Source organism: Pelodiscus sinensis, chromosome 2 (assembly GCF_049634645.1).
Source record: "Pelodiscus sinensis isolate JC-2024 chromosome 2, ASM4963464v1, whole genome shotgun sequence".
Taxonomy (NCBI): Eukaryota; Metazoa; Chordata; order Testudines; family Trionychidae; genus Pelodiscus; species Pelodiscus sinensis.
This window is the reverse complement of record NC_134712.1, coordinates 140,488,929-140,502,199: the sequence shown is the minus strand read 5'-3', so window position 1 is coordinate 140,502,199 and position 13,271 is coordinate 140,488,929. Positions and strand designations below refer to the sequence as shown.

Here is a 13,271-nt window from a genome sequence, read left to right as displayed (position 1 = left end):
AAGGGGCCAGTGTAGACGTAGCCACTATGTCTTTACTGTTGCAGGAATTAATTTGTGGTCAGAGTCCAATACTCTTACTCACAGTGAGTAGTAATATTTTCTTTATAGCTGAAATCAGTAAGACTTCTTGAGAAACAAGATATTTACTTAGTATGAATAAATGTATCAGTATCTGACCCTAACAAATTTCTTTTTAAAAAAGTAATCTGAGGTTATTTTTAATGTGATAGTGTATTGAAGATTAATTAATGCTATTCGTACAGTGTCATAGCAATTCTCAGACTGGATAAGACCAGTGATCCAGCTAGTCCAGTATACTGATTCCCGCAATGGTTATCATGAGTTATTTCAGTTGTAGGCTCAAGAAACCCCCTATCCTTCAATAGCTGGCTCATGTCCAGCAGAATGATAGTTTAGAACCATAGGCGTGGAGGCTGTATGTTTGAAAAGCTGAAGCTTTATGCTAATCATATGTTTCCAAATGTATATAACAATGAATTCACATTGTTTCATTTATATAAAGAGACTCCCAGTTGCTCAAACCCTCCAGTTGTTCATTTCCTTTCCCGGTCAAACCCAGCATCTCACCCCTCACATTTCCCTGCCCCGACACATTTTTCATAGATTCCAAGGCCAGAAGAGACCATTAGGATAGTCTAATATAACCTCTTATATGACACAGGGCTAGAACATCCCCTAAATAATTCTTAGAGCATTTTTTTAGAAAAATGAAATTAAAAATTAAAAAATAAATTGAAGAGGCCATTATTAAATATGTATTCCCCATGGAGGTACTTATGTATTCAAGTCATTGCTGAACTGTTTCTTGGTGAAGCTAAATAGGCTGAGCTACTTGAGTCTATGTGTATATGACACGATTTCCAATCATTTAATCATTCTCAAGACTCTTCTCTCAGCCTTCTCCAATTTACCAACATCCTTCTTGAATTGTGGGCCCTGAAACTGGACACATTGTTTCAGAAGCAATCATACCAGTGTCAAATATAAAGGTAAAATAATATCTCTGTTCTTACTCAAGATTCCCCTGTTCATGCATCCTGGAATCACATTAGCTCTTTTGGTCACAGTGTCATTCTGGGAGCTCATGCTCACTAATTATTCACCACAACTCCAAAATCTGTTTCAGAGTCACAGATTCCCATGGTAGAATCCCTCATTCCATAAGTGTAATATACAACCTTTGATCCTAGATGTACATTTATATTTAGCTGTGTTAAAACACATACTGTTTATTTGCACCGAGTTGAGTATTCTAAAGTATTCTAAATTGCTCTGAATCAATGACCTATCCTCTTTATTATTTCCTTCTCCCACATGTTTTGTCATCTGAAAACTTTATCAGTGATGATTTTCTATTTTCATCCAGAACATCAGTAGCCCACACAGAGTCTGTTTAGTTGAAAGTTTGTTACAGAAACTCCATCAGAGGCCAGGTCCCAGCCCCTCACATGGCACTCATTTTTGGTGAGACACAGCCAATGTTGAGTGGAAGGAGGTGGCTTAGCTACATCAATTACAGTAGGGATTAAGCAAAGAAGTAAAGATGAGCTATCATACACTGAGAAACTCTCCATCTTGGATGCCTTTTTAAATCTGTCCCTTTGCATTGACACTTAGCTGCAAAAGGTGTGTGGGGAGGGGGTAAGAGATGCCATCCACTTGTTTATAAGATGAGCCAAAGCCTCTCATACCAAGCCTGGCTCACACACAAATCAACCTGACTCACAGTCATTTAACTCTGCAGGAGAAGGCGCATCATCACCATGAGGATCTATGTTTTTACTATGGGCACCCAGACATGCCCCCCTCTTACCCATTCAGATGAGAATTGGGAAATAAACAAGATCATGCCTGCTAAGTGTTGATGGGCTGGGCACCACTGAGGCTTGGATGGATCAGCAAGAAAGCTAACTTATGCAAGTCAGAAAGTATAGGGGGGAAAGTGAGAATTGCCCAAGAGCTGGGAGATGCTTATGCAATCAATGCTCCTGATTCAAATATTGAGCTGGAGAGAAATCAAAGAAGAGGTGGTGGAGCAACAGAAAAAGAAACAACAGAGGATAGGATAGTAGACCTCAAGAGGAAAGATTGTGTCACTGATGGCACCAACAGTCAGACCATCCTGGCAGTAGAATGACTACTAATAACCTAATTGGGTTAGGAATCTGGGTGAAGCCAACCAGTAGCAACTAAGAGGTCTGTACACCTTACAAGATGTCTGCAAGGGGCCTGGATAAAAAAATGGTATAACTATAACTACTGGTGAAGTGAAACCACATATAGGAATAATAGAAACATGGTGGAATGGTGGTTATGACTGGAGTACAGGTATTGAAAGGCATGTGCTGTTTAGGAAAGATAGAAATAAAAGTAAAGGTGAAGGAATAGCATTGCATATTAATGACAAGGAAAACTAAAGAAATTAGAAGTGATCAAGAAGATAAGATGGATTTGTCTGGGTCAAAATCACTTTGGGGAAGAATGGTAACAGAGCCTCCACTGATATTGTGTTTGGAACATGCCTGCATCCCCTGGATCCAGTCTAGATACAGTTACAGACCTTTTTGATATTTTTAATAAAATAAACAATATTAGGAATCGTTGAAATTATGGAAGACTTTAATGTTCCAGACATAGAAAGGAAAATAAGTGGTAGGACCCTGATATTCTAGGGTGTGATAAATGACAGATTTTTTTCACAAAATAATCATTGAGTAAACAAGAGATGAATTCATTGTAGATTTAGTATTGGTAAGCAGTAAGGACCTGAAAGAAAATTGACTGTAGAGAACAACCTTGTTGCAAGTGATCATGAGCTAATTCAATTTAAACTGAATGGAAGGATTAAAAATAGGTCTGCAGCTAGGGTCCTTGTGGTCAAATCAGCAAACTTAAAAAATGAAGGCAAGTACTTAGAGTAATGCACAGAATTAAACAACTCAAAGATCTGAATGTGGAAGATGATTGAAATTATTTTAAGTCAAAGTTGCAGAAACCAATGGAACCCTGCATCTCAAGCAAGAGGAAAAAAATTGTAGGAAAGTGTTGTAGACCAAACTGGACAAACATCTCATACTGGGAAGAGAACTCAGGGAAACCTAAAAGGGATGGAAGAAAGGATGGATCAGCAAGAGAGCTGTCCTTTGAAGTTCAGAAAATATAAAGAAAAAGTGAGAATTGCCCAGAAGAGTTGGACCTTGAAAAGAAATTAAAATAAATAGTAAATGGTTCCTTAACAATATAAATGAAATAAGGGAAGATGCAATGAGACCACTACGTACTGAGGATGAGGTGGAGATTAAAGATAAACTAGGCATGGCCCAACATTTAAACAAAGCTTTTACCTCCATTTTTAATAAAGGTAATGAGGAGTTTAGGAATTATGGTATGGTGACTAATAGAAACGGGAATTGGGAATTATAAATTGCTACATCAAAAAAGGATGTCAGACTAAATAATCTTAATAGGACCAAATGGGGGGCCTGGATAAACTTCTTAGAATATTAAATAAACTGGAACATGAAAATGCAAACCCAGTAGCAAGGATTTATGACTCTGTAAACTCAGGGTTTAAAACTTGCTAATATAATATGTATTGTTAAGAACTGGAAAAGAAGTTATCCAGCAAACTACAGGACTGTTAGTTAGACTTCATTTATATGGAAGGTCTTGGAACAAATTTTGAAAGAACAAAGAAGTAATTGAGAGAAAATGCGTGGTGTTACAAAAGAAAGACCAATCTATCTCTTCTTTGAGAAAATAACTTATAGTTAAAAAAAATGCAGATGTAATCCATCTGATTTCATTAAGGTATTTGATAAAGTGCTACATGGGAAATTATTAATTAAATTGAGAAAGATGGCAAATTATATAAGTGAAAGGTGGATAAGGAACTGGTTAAGGGGAAACTATAATGAGTCAGACTAGAGGACTTGTCTTCACTGTGGTGGTTGATTTTCTGGTATTTCATTTAGCAGGTCTATAAAGACCCACTAAATTGAATGCTGATGGCTCCTGCCCCCTTGACCCGTGTGGTACTTCTCACAGTCATGAGGAGTAAGGGAAATCGAGGGGAGTATGGAGGGAAATGGAGGAAGAGGAGTTCTTTAAAGTGAGCACCAACATTGGCACAAAACCAAATGGATTTAAATTGGTCATCATCAAGTTGAGGCTTGAAATTAGACAAAGTCTCTTAACCATCAGAGAAGCAAAGTTCTTAAAGTCTATAAAATTATGATCCCAGCAGGTGAGCCATGTGACTGTCCCATACTGAAGAGACTGGTTAAAAAAAAGACATGCTCCCTGCCAATCTGAGCTATGGACAAATTCCACCTTGACTTAAAATCTGACTCCAAGCATGTAAGTAAAGCACAACAGCCAGGAACCTAAAAAAGGGTTGAATACTCACAATACATCACAATAGCACCCTGCAGACCCCCTTTTCACCACTGTTTTATGATTATCATATGATTTTGTACAAAGTATGCCTTATGAGGGAACATTGGAGAAGTCATGATCTGTTGAACATTACTGTCTTGTTCAATTATATGTTTTACTATCGTATCTGCAGTTTTGAAGTTTTGTAATTTATGTGGTACTGAAATATGTTGTGAGTCAGGGAAATGCCTACAGCTGGCCTTTGGGTGACAACAAAAAGACAACTAACACTTCCAAGTAATATTTACATTAGGAAAAGCTAGCCATGTGTTGATGGCCCATTAAGGAGAATCTACTCTTCTAGGGTATGTCTACACTAGCTCGTTAGTTTGAGCTAGGTAGGGTAATTACGGCAAGAGGAGTTGCAAAGAAGCCTGGGATTTAAATATCCCGGGCTTCATTTGCATGTTCCTGGGCGTTGCCATTTTTAAATCCCCCTTAGTCTGAACTCCGTGCCCGCGGCTACACGCAGCATGGAGTAGGTAGTTCGAATTAAAGATCCTAATTCAAACTACCATTACTCCTCAACAGAATGAGGAGTAATGGTAGTTCGAATTAGGATCTTTAATTCGAACTACCTCCTCTGTGTCGCGTGTAGCCGCGGGCATGGAGTTCAGACTAAGGGGGATTTAAAAATGGCAACGCCCAGGAACATGCAAATGAAGCCCGGGATATTTAAATCCCAGGCTTCATTTGCAACTCCGCTTGCCCTAATTACCCTACCTAGCTCAAACTAACAAGCTAGTGTAGACGTACCCCTAGTGTAGCCCTCCCAAAGCATGTAAAAATAAGAATTCTTTAACCCAGTGAGTCAGCAGGGGACATGGAACATGTAATACCTAACTCCATGTGTGAGACAATATCTTTCCATGCCAATGAATGGGGTGGGGGTGGGGGTATTAACTAGAGAGTTTGACAGCAGCCCAAGGCCTCTCTCTTCTCCCACCTATTCTGAAAGTGGCAAGAATGTTTGGGGAAAAAAAAGATCTTGAACTAGAGAGATTAGTCCCAGGCTTAGCAAGGAATTCTGCCTGTGTATTGAGAAGTGTGAACTGCTTAAAACATGTAGTGGGATGAGAAATTGCTTGATTCAAATCTCGCTTAGTCTGATAAACTGTGGAATTTAGACTGTGATTTTATTTCTATTTCTTATGCAACCAACTTTGACCTCTACCCCTAATATTTATAATTACATAGGGTACCTCTAGACTACACAGTTTTAAAACTGTTCTGTGTCCAGGGAACGCGTTTGCTCTTCCACGTTTTTTTTTTTTTTTTTTTTTTGCGGAAGAGCAAATGCGCTCTTTTGGAAGCCCCTGTATTCCTCGTTACATGAGGAATAAAAGGACTTCTGACAGAGGGTTTTTTTCTGACATTTGGCCCAGTCTAAGCAGGCCAAATGTCGGAAAAGTTTAATCCGACAAAAGAATTGGAAAAACCTATGCAAAATGCGATTCACATTTTGCGTAGCTTTTTCCAAAAAAAAGCTGTAGTCTAGCCATACCCGTAGTATCTCTGGGTATGTCTACACTACCCCCCTAGTTCGAACTAGGGGGGTAATGTATGCATACCGAACTTGCTAATGAAGCCCGGGATTTGAATTTCCCGGGCTTCATTAGCATAAAGCCGGCGCCGCCATTTTTAAAAGCCGGCTAGTGCGAACCCCGTGCTGCGCGGCTACTCGCGGCACGGACTAGATAGTTCGGATTAGGCTTCTAATCTGAACTATCTGTAGGTGGAACGAGGTGTACAGATAGTTCGGATTAGGAAGCCTAATCCGAACTATCTAGTCCGTGCCACGTGTAGCCGCGCGGCACGGGGTTCGCACTAGCCGGCTTTTAAAAATGGCGGCGCCGGCTTTATGCTAATGAAGCCCGGGAAATTCAAATCCCGGGCTTCATTAGCAAGTTCGGTATGCATACATTACCCCCCTAGTTCGAACTAGGGGGGTAGTGTAGACATACCCTCTCTTTCCCTCTTCCCCTTCCACACATGCTTTATTGTGAAAGAGCTATTTTGCAAAAAGGCTTCTTCCTCATAGAATGAGGATTACCAATGCCGGAAAAAACCCTCGGTTCTTTAGATATTCTTGTGGAAGAATGCAATTGCAGTGTGGACGGTCCTCAAGTTTTGTCAGAAAAATGACCATTTTTCTGACAAAATTCTTTAGTGTAGACATATGAGTAACTTCAGAATATGGAAACTGAAATACAATGTAAACCCACATCTTCCCTGCCCCTCTTTTCCTTCTCTGTGTGGAGGTTGGCTGGACTGAAGTACCAGGTCCAATCTGTTAAACTGTTTACATTCTAAAAAGAAAAGGAGACTTACCTGGTCCAGCATTGCTAACTGTCAGCAACAGTTAAAACTGTCCTCATCCTAACCCCCTTAAATAGTCAAGACCTCAGGGAAAAGCAGAGGAGAAAACCTAAGGAGTGGAGCACATGGGAGATAATGGAGGGTATGCTCATAGTGGAGGCAAAATGTGCGGGATTCTAAGTGGGAAGACTTGAACGTGGAGAAAGGACAAACCTGAAAAAGAAAAACTCAGGGGACTGGGAGACTAAAATAGGGATAATCATTAAGATGGCACAGGCCAAAATAAAGATGTGAGTGTAGGGAAATTTGCAAAATTGGTGGAAATTGCAGTAGATAAGTCAGAACCTCAAAGAGAAAGAAAAGGGAGTTATAGGTTGTAGCGAAAAGAGGATTCCCCAGGACCTTGTTGGGACTAGACAGACAGAAGGGAGAGACACCTTTTGGAAGCTGACAGAAGGGGAAGAAAATAGAGAAGAAATTGGGGCCAATGGCCCAGGCCTGGCTGGATTCACTCAAAGTACTCACCCGGTGATATTCACTCATTAGGTAATATTTTAAAATTCTACTAAAAAAAAAACCTGTTGTGATCTTGGTGTGGGGTTTTTTGTTTGTTTGTTTTTCAAAAAAGACTGCAAACTCCAAGTATGGGATAATTGTTCAGCAAAAAATAAAATCTGATTTTTCCCATTGCCTGCTGTAGCCTATGATCTACAGGCAATATTTTACTATCAATAGCTTCAAGAGAAAATACAGTAGAACTATACACATAGCTTGGCAATATTAAAGGATCTGTATTGCAAATAACCTGAAACTAAACAGCTGATAAAAGAAAATGGTTAATATTCTCAAAATGGTCTCTAAGGCAATTGCATGCTGAATACACAGTGCTAGTTGGACAAGGATATTCTCAGCAAGAACCACTGGACAGAAGAGCTAATTGGTACTGTCAAAAAAATCTGTTCCCACTTTTCTAACTCAATAAACTGTGCACAAAGCATTGAAATCTGTGCAACTAGAAAAGCCTCTCTTCTGACCCATAAAACCGCTGGTTCAAATATTATGCTTTCAATAAGCAATTGGGCGCTGATTAGAAAGTCCTGTTCCTATTCTGGAGCACTCTCTGATTACAACTCATGTTATTCAAGAGACAGTAAACTTGAATCACTGTCTATTTCATGTTCATTTCTTTGCTTCTTACTTAGATGGCATAATTCTGTCTAGCTAACTTTTTATTGTATTTGGTTATAGGTGCTAGACTGATAACCATAGAACAAAGTCTTCTCCTCATTCATTGTATAAGTAGAACATTGGATGCACATAAGTAGATATAGGTATCCAGGCTTTATGATGAGGCTCTGACAAACTCCCTCAGCATTGTTCTCGAAGGCCCATGCAAGAGATGACAAATTAGATCCCTTTCTTTGCCCATTGAGTCTTTACCATCTCTACTGAAGCTGTCAATCAATGCCAACTATGATGATGTCTTGTGAAATATTTTGATTTGTATACTTGAGGCCAAAGAAAGGGAAATAGATATAAAAGTTCTCAAGCCAATTTGGACTCTTTCCAGAGAGACTCATGATATGTTTGATTTGACTGGCAGTGTGAGGCTGAGTAGAGGAAACAAGATTTTTTATTTTTTATTTTTTACTGTAGGAAATAAATAAAGGAGCAGCCTTTATTTCACCTACACATGTGTAATACCCACACCCTTGTTACACTACAAGGCTATTTTTCTCACAGTTGATCATTAAATCGATAATGCTAATGTGGGTATCAATCATTCATCATTAGTTATCCATTTCTCCTCTCAAAATCGGTAACTAATAACCCTCAGATAATATCAGAGACAATAATTTCTGTATTTAATCTTGATCTTTTTAAGGTTAACAAAGTTTTTTTAAGTACTTTCACCATCTAGGAAGAAAAGCTGTATTTCGGAACAAAAAAATCAGTCTTCTCATCTATATAATTATACACACACAAAAGCCTACAATAAAAGAACACTATTAAGGTTGCAAAGTCATGTGCTACAAAGCAAGGAAATGCCAGAATTAACACTTCCTGGATAACATTAACCCATGCCCCCTAACCCACTTGTGTTCATGCATTATGCTACAGAATTTTAATTACATGATCATATACCAGACAGGACCCTGCCTCATTCACTTCAAGGATGTTGCCCATTTAGTGAGCAATATTTTGTTTTATCCACAATGTTGAAATGTGATCCTGGGCCTTATTTAAAACACATGATTCCAACCCTCCTCTAAAGAAAGGATTATGAATTTCCTCATCGATTTTTCTATGGTGCTCATTGTTATAGTACATAGGTGCTTGGCAAACATTAAATAATTTATCTTCACTACCCCCGTGTGCGGTGTTATAATCCCATTGTGAAATGAGGAATGGACGCACAAAAGGCTAGATTTACAAAGGCTAGATTCTACACCTATTCAATAAGGAAATGATTTTAAACCAAATTGAAATAAATCTTCTGCTACCAGCTATTTCCTGAGCCCTTCTTCATTCCATCTACTGGAAAGGGGTCTTCTTAAAGAGCTAGAATTCCCTTGTAAAACTGCCCCACCATGTCTATTTGCTCATAGATGCGTGTGGTTTCCTCATAGCATTTGACTCTCTGACCAATGTCTACTATAAACTAGAAGCCATTGCATAACTCATGATTCCTTTATACCCTTTCCTGTGTCTTTACAAAGGTTTGGTCCACACTGGAGTGCCCTTTTCCAGAGCTGACTGATATTTTGATGCGTGTCTGTAATAACTCACTTGCTTCCTCTGATTCTTCACCTTCTTCTTTCTTCAGTTTCCAACAATGTATGGCTATGGTATCACCAACATGGCTTTGATTCTATGCCCTATCTGAGCCTATTACTGAATTATTCTGATACTCTTGTGGTGGAATATTCATATTCATCAACAGTGCTAAATAAAGATCTTGTATCATGCAGAAGTTGCAGTAAGTTCTTTATTATTATGGGATACTGTTTTTCCCTAAAGATACAGATATTCATTCAAATAATTTAGGAAGATTGTGTGGCATTAGAGATTCGTTCCGTTGTTGATTATTGGCCATCTGTACAATTATTGGCTGCTCTTTCTCTGATACATCATATTCTAGGGTCAGCTGTCCACCAAGCTGGTTCAGGACAGTTCCTAGAGTATAGCTTTTAGAAAAACATCCAATTTTGATTTAAAAATTTCCAATTATTGAGAATTCACCCCAACTCATCATAGCAGACGATAACTGCATTGCTTGGTCTTGGGCCTCCTGGTGGATAATCCTCTGAATGTGAGCACCACTGTGAGACTTTGCCCCCAAAAAAGCTAATGCAATTGTTTCATGTTTAAATAAGACATGATTGAATATGAAGAAGGAGCTTGTATTACCTCTGTGTTCAGCATTAATGTGACCACTGCTTGAATGCTGTGTCCAGTTCTGGTCCCCACAGTTCAAGAAGAATCTTGAGAAACAGGAGAGGATTCAAAGAAGAGCCACAGGAATTATTGAAGCATTAGAAAACATGCCTTATAGTGATAGACATACCACTTACCTTAACAAAGAGAAGGTTAAGAAGTGACTTGTTCACAGTACCTATATGAAGAACAAAAAAATTGGCAATGCATTATTCACTCTAACAGAGAAAGATATAATTATATCCCATAATTGGAGGTTGAAGATAGACAAATCCACACAGGAAATAGAGCACAGATTTTTAACAATAAGAGTAATAAATATTGGAACATTTTGCTAATGATTCAGGTGAATTCCCCATCTCTGGCAATTTTAAAATGAAGATTGGATTTTTTTTAAGACATACTTGCTTTGGTCTTGTTATTGCTTAATCTATGAAGTGGACTACAACAAAGATTTTCTAAAAATTGTATCAGTTTAATGTATTTAGCTTTTGTGTTTTCATTTTGATTAAAAAATGGAACACAGGTCTGATCAGGGAGGAGAATTTTCATGGAGTAAAATGATACAGGGCTTTAAAAAACAACTGTAACAATTTTGCTTTGATTAATCATGAATCATCACTTTAATATAGTGGTTCTCAAACTGCAGTCTAGTGGTCCACAGCCACCTTGCTGGTGGCTGTGGCTCAAGACTCAGCCCCACCCATCCCTCTGAAGCTGGGAGCCCATGAGAGCACTCCAGCCCCACTGGGCTTGTATAGGGGCCAAGTGGCTTCATGAGATGCTGCTCCTCCTCACCCTGGCTGGGGGAGTGGCAGTGAGGAAACTGGTTGCCTGGAGGCTTTCCCCACTGCTCCCATTGGCTGGACTCACATCCAATGGGAGCAGTGGTAGGTAATGCCTGGGATGTGGTGCCTGAGAGCAGTGGGGGTTGTGGAACAAAGTAAGTGCCCCATCATGCCTAGACCTCATACCACATCACCCTCACGGACTCCTCTCCTTCTAAGACTGTACACCCCTAGCCCAATCTTGCACTCACCCTCTCTCCCATCCAAACCCCCCACCCCTAGTCTGCTCCTGCACTCTCCCTCCTGGCCAGACCTCACCCCCTCCAACATCCAAACTCCTGGTGAGATCCCCACTCCCAACCTGCTCCAGCACCCTATCAACCACCCAGACTCCCCACTCTCACCTCCTCCTGAACCCCATCCCTATCCACTCCCTGGCAGTCATCTCCCACACACTGAACCCCTAATTTCTGGCCCCACCCCAGGGCCTAGGAGGGCTCACAAAATCTAATAACCCTTGGACTCCAGAAGAGTCAGTCTGGCCTATCCCCTCTCCGTTTCCCTCCGCTCCCTCTTTCCCCTCTCCCCCATGGGGCTGGAGCACCAGGGGAGTGAGGTGTGTCAGCTGGGGGCCACATCTGTGAGGGTTGGAAGGTTGTTTGTTTGTGGGGCCTCTGACTTATTTTACTGTGAGTCAGTGGCCCCGATCCAATAAAGGTTCTTCACCCCTGCCATAAATAGAGACAATGTTGAAACCTTTTGTTTTGGACATTAAATTAATATTTTACTTTTTTAAAACAAAGTTTGATAAACTAACATGATAAAGTTAAAACACTTAATCTGTTTGGGTATGTCTACACTTGCATCCTAGTTCGAACTAGGGATGCAAATGCAGGCATTCAAAATAGTCAATGAAGTGGGGATTTAAATATCCCAGGCTTCATTAGAATGATCTCGCCGGTGCACTAGTTCGAATCACAGCTGATTCGAACCAGGAAGTGTGCGCCGGCACTCATTTTTTGAGGAGTAACGTTAGTTCGAACCAAGGGGTTTGGTTCTAACTAACGCGTCCCGGCGCGCACTTCCTGGTTCGAATCATCTGTGATTCAAACTAGCTCACCGGCAAGATCATGCTAATGAAGCGCAGGATATTTAAATCCCCGCTTCATTGACTATTTTGAATGCCTGCATTTGCATCCCTAGTTTGAACTAGGGTGCAAGTGTAGACATACCCTTTTATTATTTTAATTTTGATTAATAATATTTCCTTTCTTACCAGTTATATATGCTCCCTCATGTTATAGCTGCATATGTAACTTTTTATGATTCAGTAGCTTAATATGCATAATTTAGTATTTAAGATATTCAGAAATAAGCAAAGGAACTTCATCATCATGGGAGGTTGTCTCATGGTCTGTGTTTCCGCATTGAGCGGGGTGGGCTGCAGGCCAAAAAGTTTGAGAACCACTGATCTAAAAACTGGGAATTACTGATTCTTACTAATCTCCATGAACTAGATAGAGATGTTCGGCTCACATGAATCTCAGGCACATGATATCCACTAGTTCAAATAGGAATCAATGCAGGGAAATTGAATGGCCTGTGTTAAGATGGACGTCAGACTACATCAGTGGTTCTCAAATGATTCTGGCCAATGGGCGCAGCAGCAAAATCCTCCAGGCAAGCAGTTTCTTTGCTGCCATTCCCCCAGATGGGATGAGAGGGAATGGCATCACACAAAGCCACTTGCTCCCCCTGCAAACCAGATCCAGCTTGTGAGGATCAGAGCTCCCCCCCCGCCTCTCCCCCCCCCCCCCCCCCCCGCGCGCAATGGAAAGCTGGTACAGTACTCGTGCTCCAACCTCACGGAGATGGGTACTGTGTGGCTGGAATGCCAGCATGGGCTCCCGTCTGTGGGAGGAGAGAGCTGAGCCTTGAGCTATGGCCCACCTGCAAGGTGGCTGCGGACCACTAGTGGTCCACGGACCACAGTTTGATAACCAATGGACTAGATGATGATGGCAGTTCATACTGGAGTTATAGTCTATGACTCTGTTCAGTGAGATGTCATTTATTTTAGTCCCAAATTTATTTATGTTCCTCGCAGATATGTGGCCCTGCCACATTTATTGTTTACAGATATGTACTTCAGAAATAAAGTCTTATAAATTAAGGCTCAAAATGAATTACTTTCTTTAAAAGAGGGAACTCCCCCCCAATATTGAAAGTTTCCTAAATGAATACTTTTTGATTACTCTTAATGGTTCT

At 40.3% G+C, this 13,271-nt stretch overlaps 1 long non-coding RNA gene across 1 annotated transcript in view; it reads right to left on the bottom strand.

Moving 5' to 3' along the window:
* Positions 1–10,188: 10,188 nt before the first annotated feature.
* The window catches only part of LOC102450602 (uncharacterized), a 108,828-nt gene continuing 105,745 nt past the window's right edge, over positions 10,189–13,271 (bottom strand). The window contains exons 6-7 of the long non-coding RNA XR_003086926.2: positions 10,353–10,393; positions 10,189–10,262 (exon numbers count right to left, since the gene is read on the bottom strand). This is a non-coding gene — a long non-coding RNA (uncharacterized LOC102450602). The remainder of the gene's footprint in view (positions 10,263–10,352; positions 10,394–13,271) is intronic.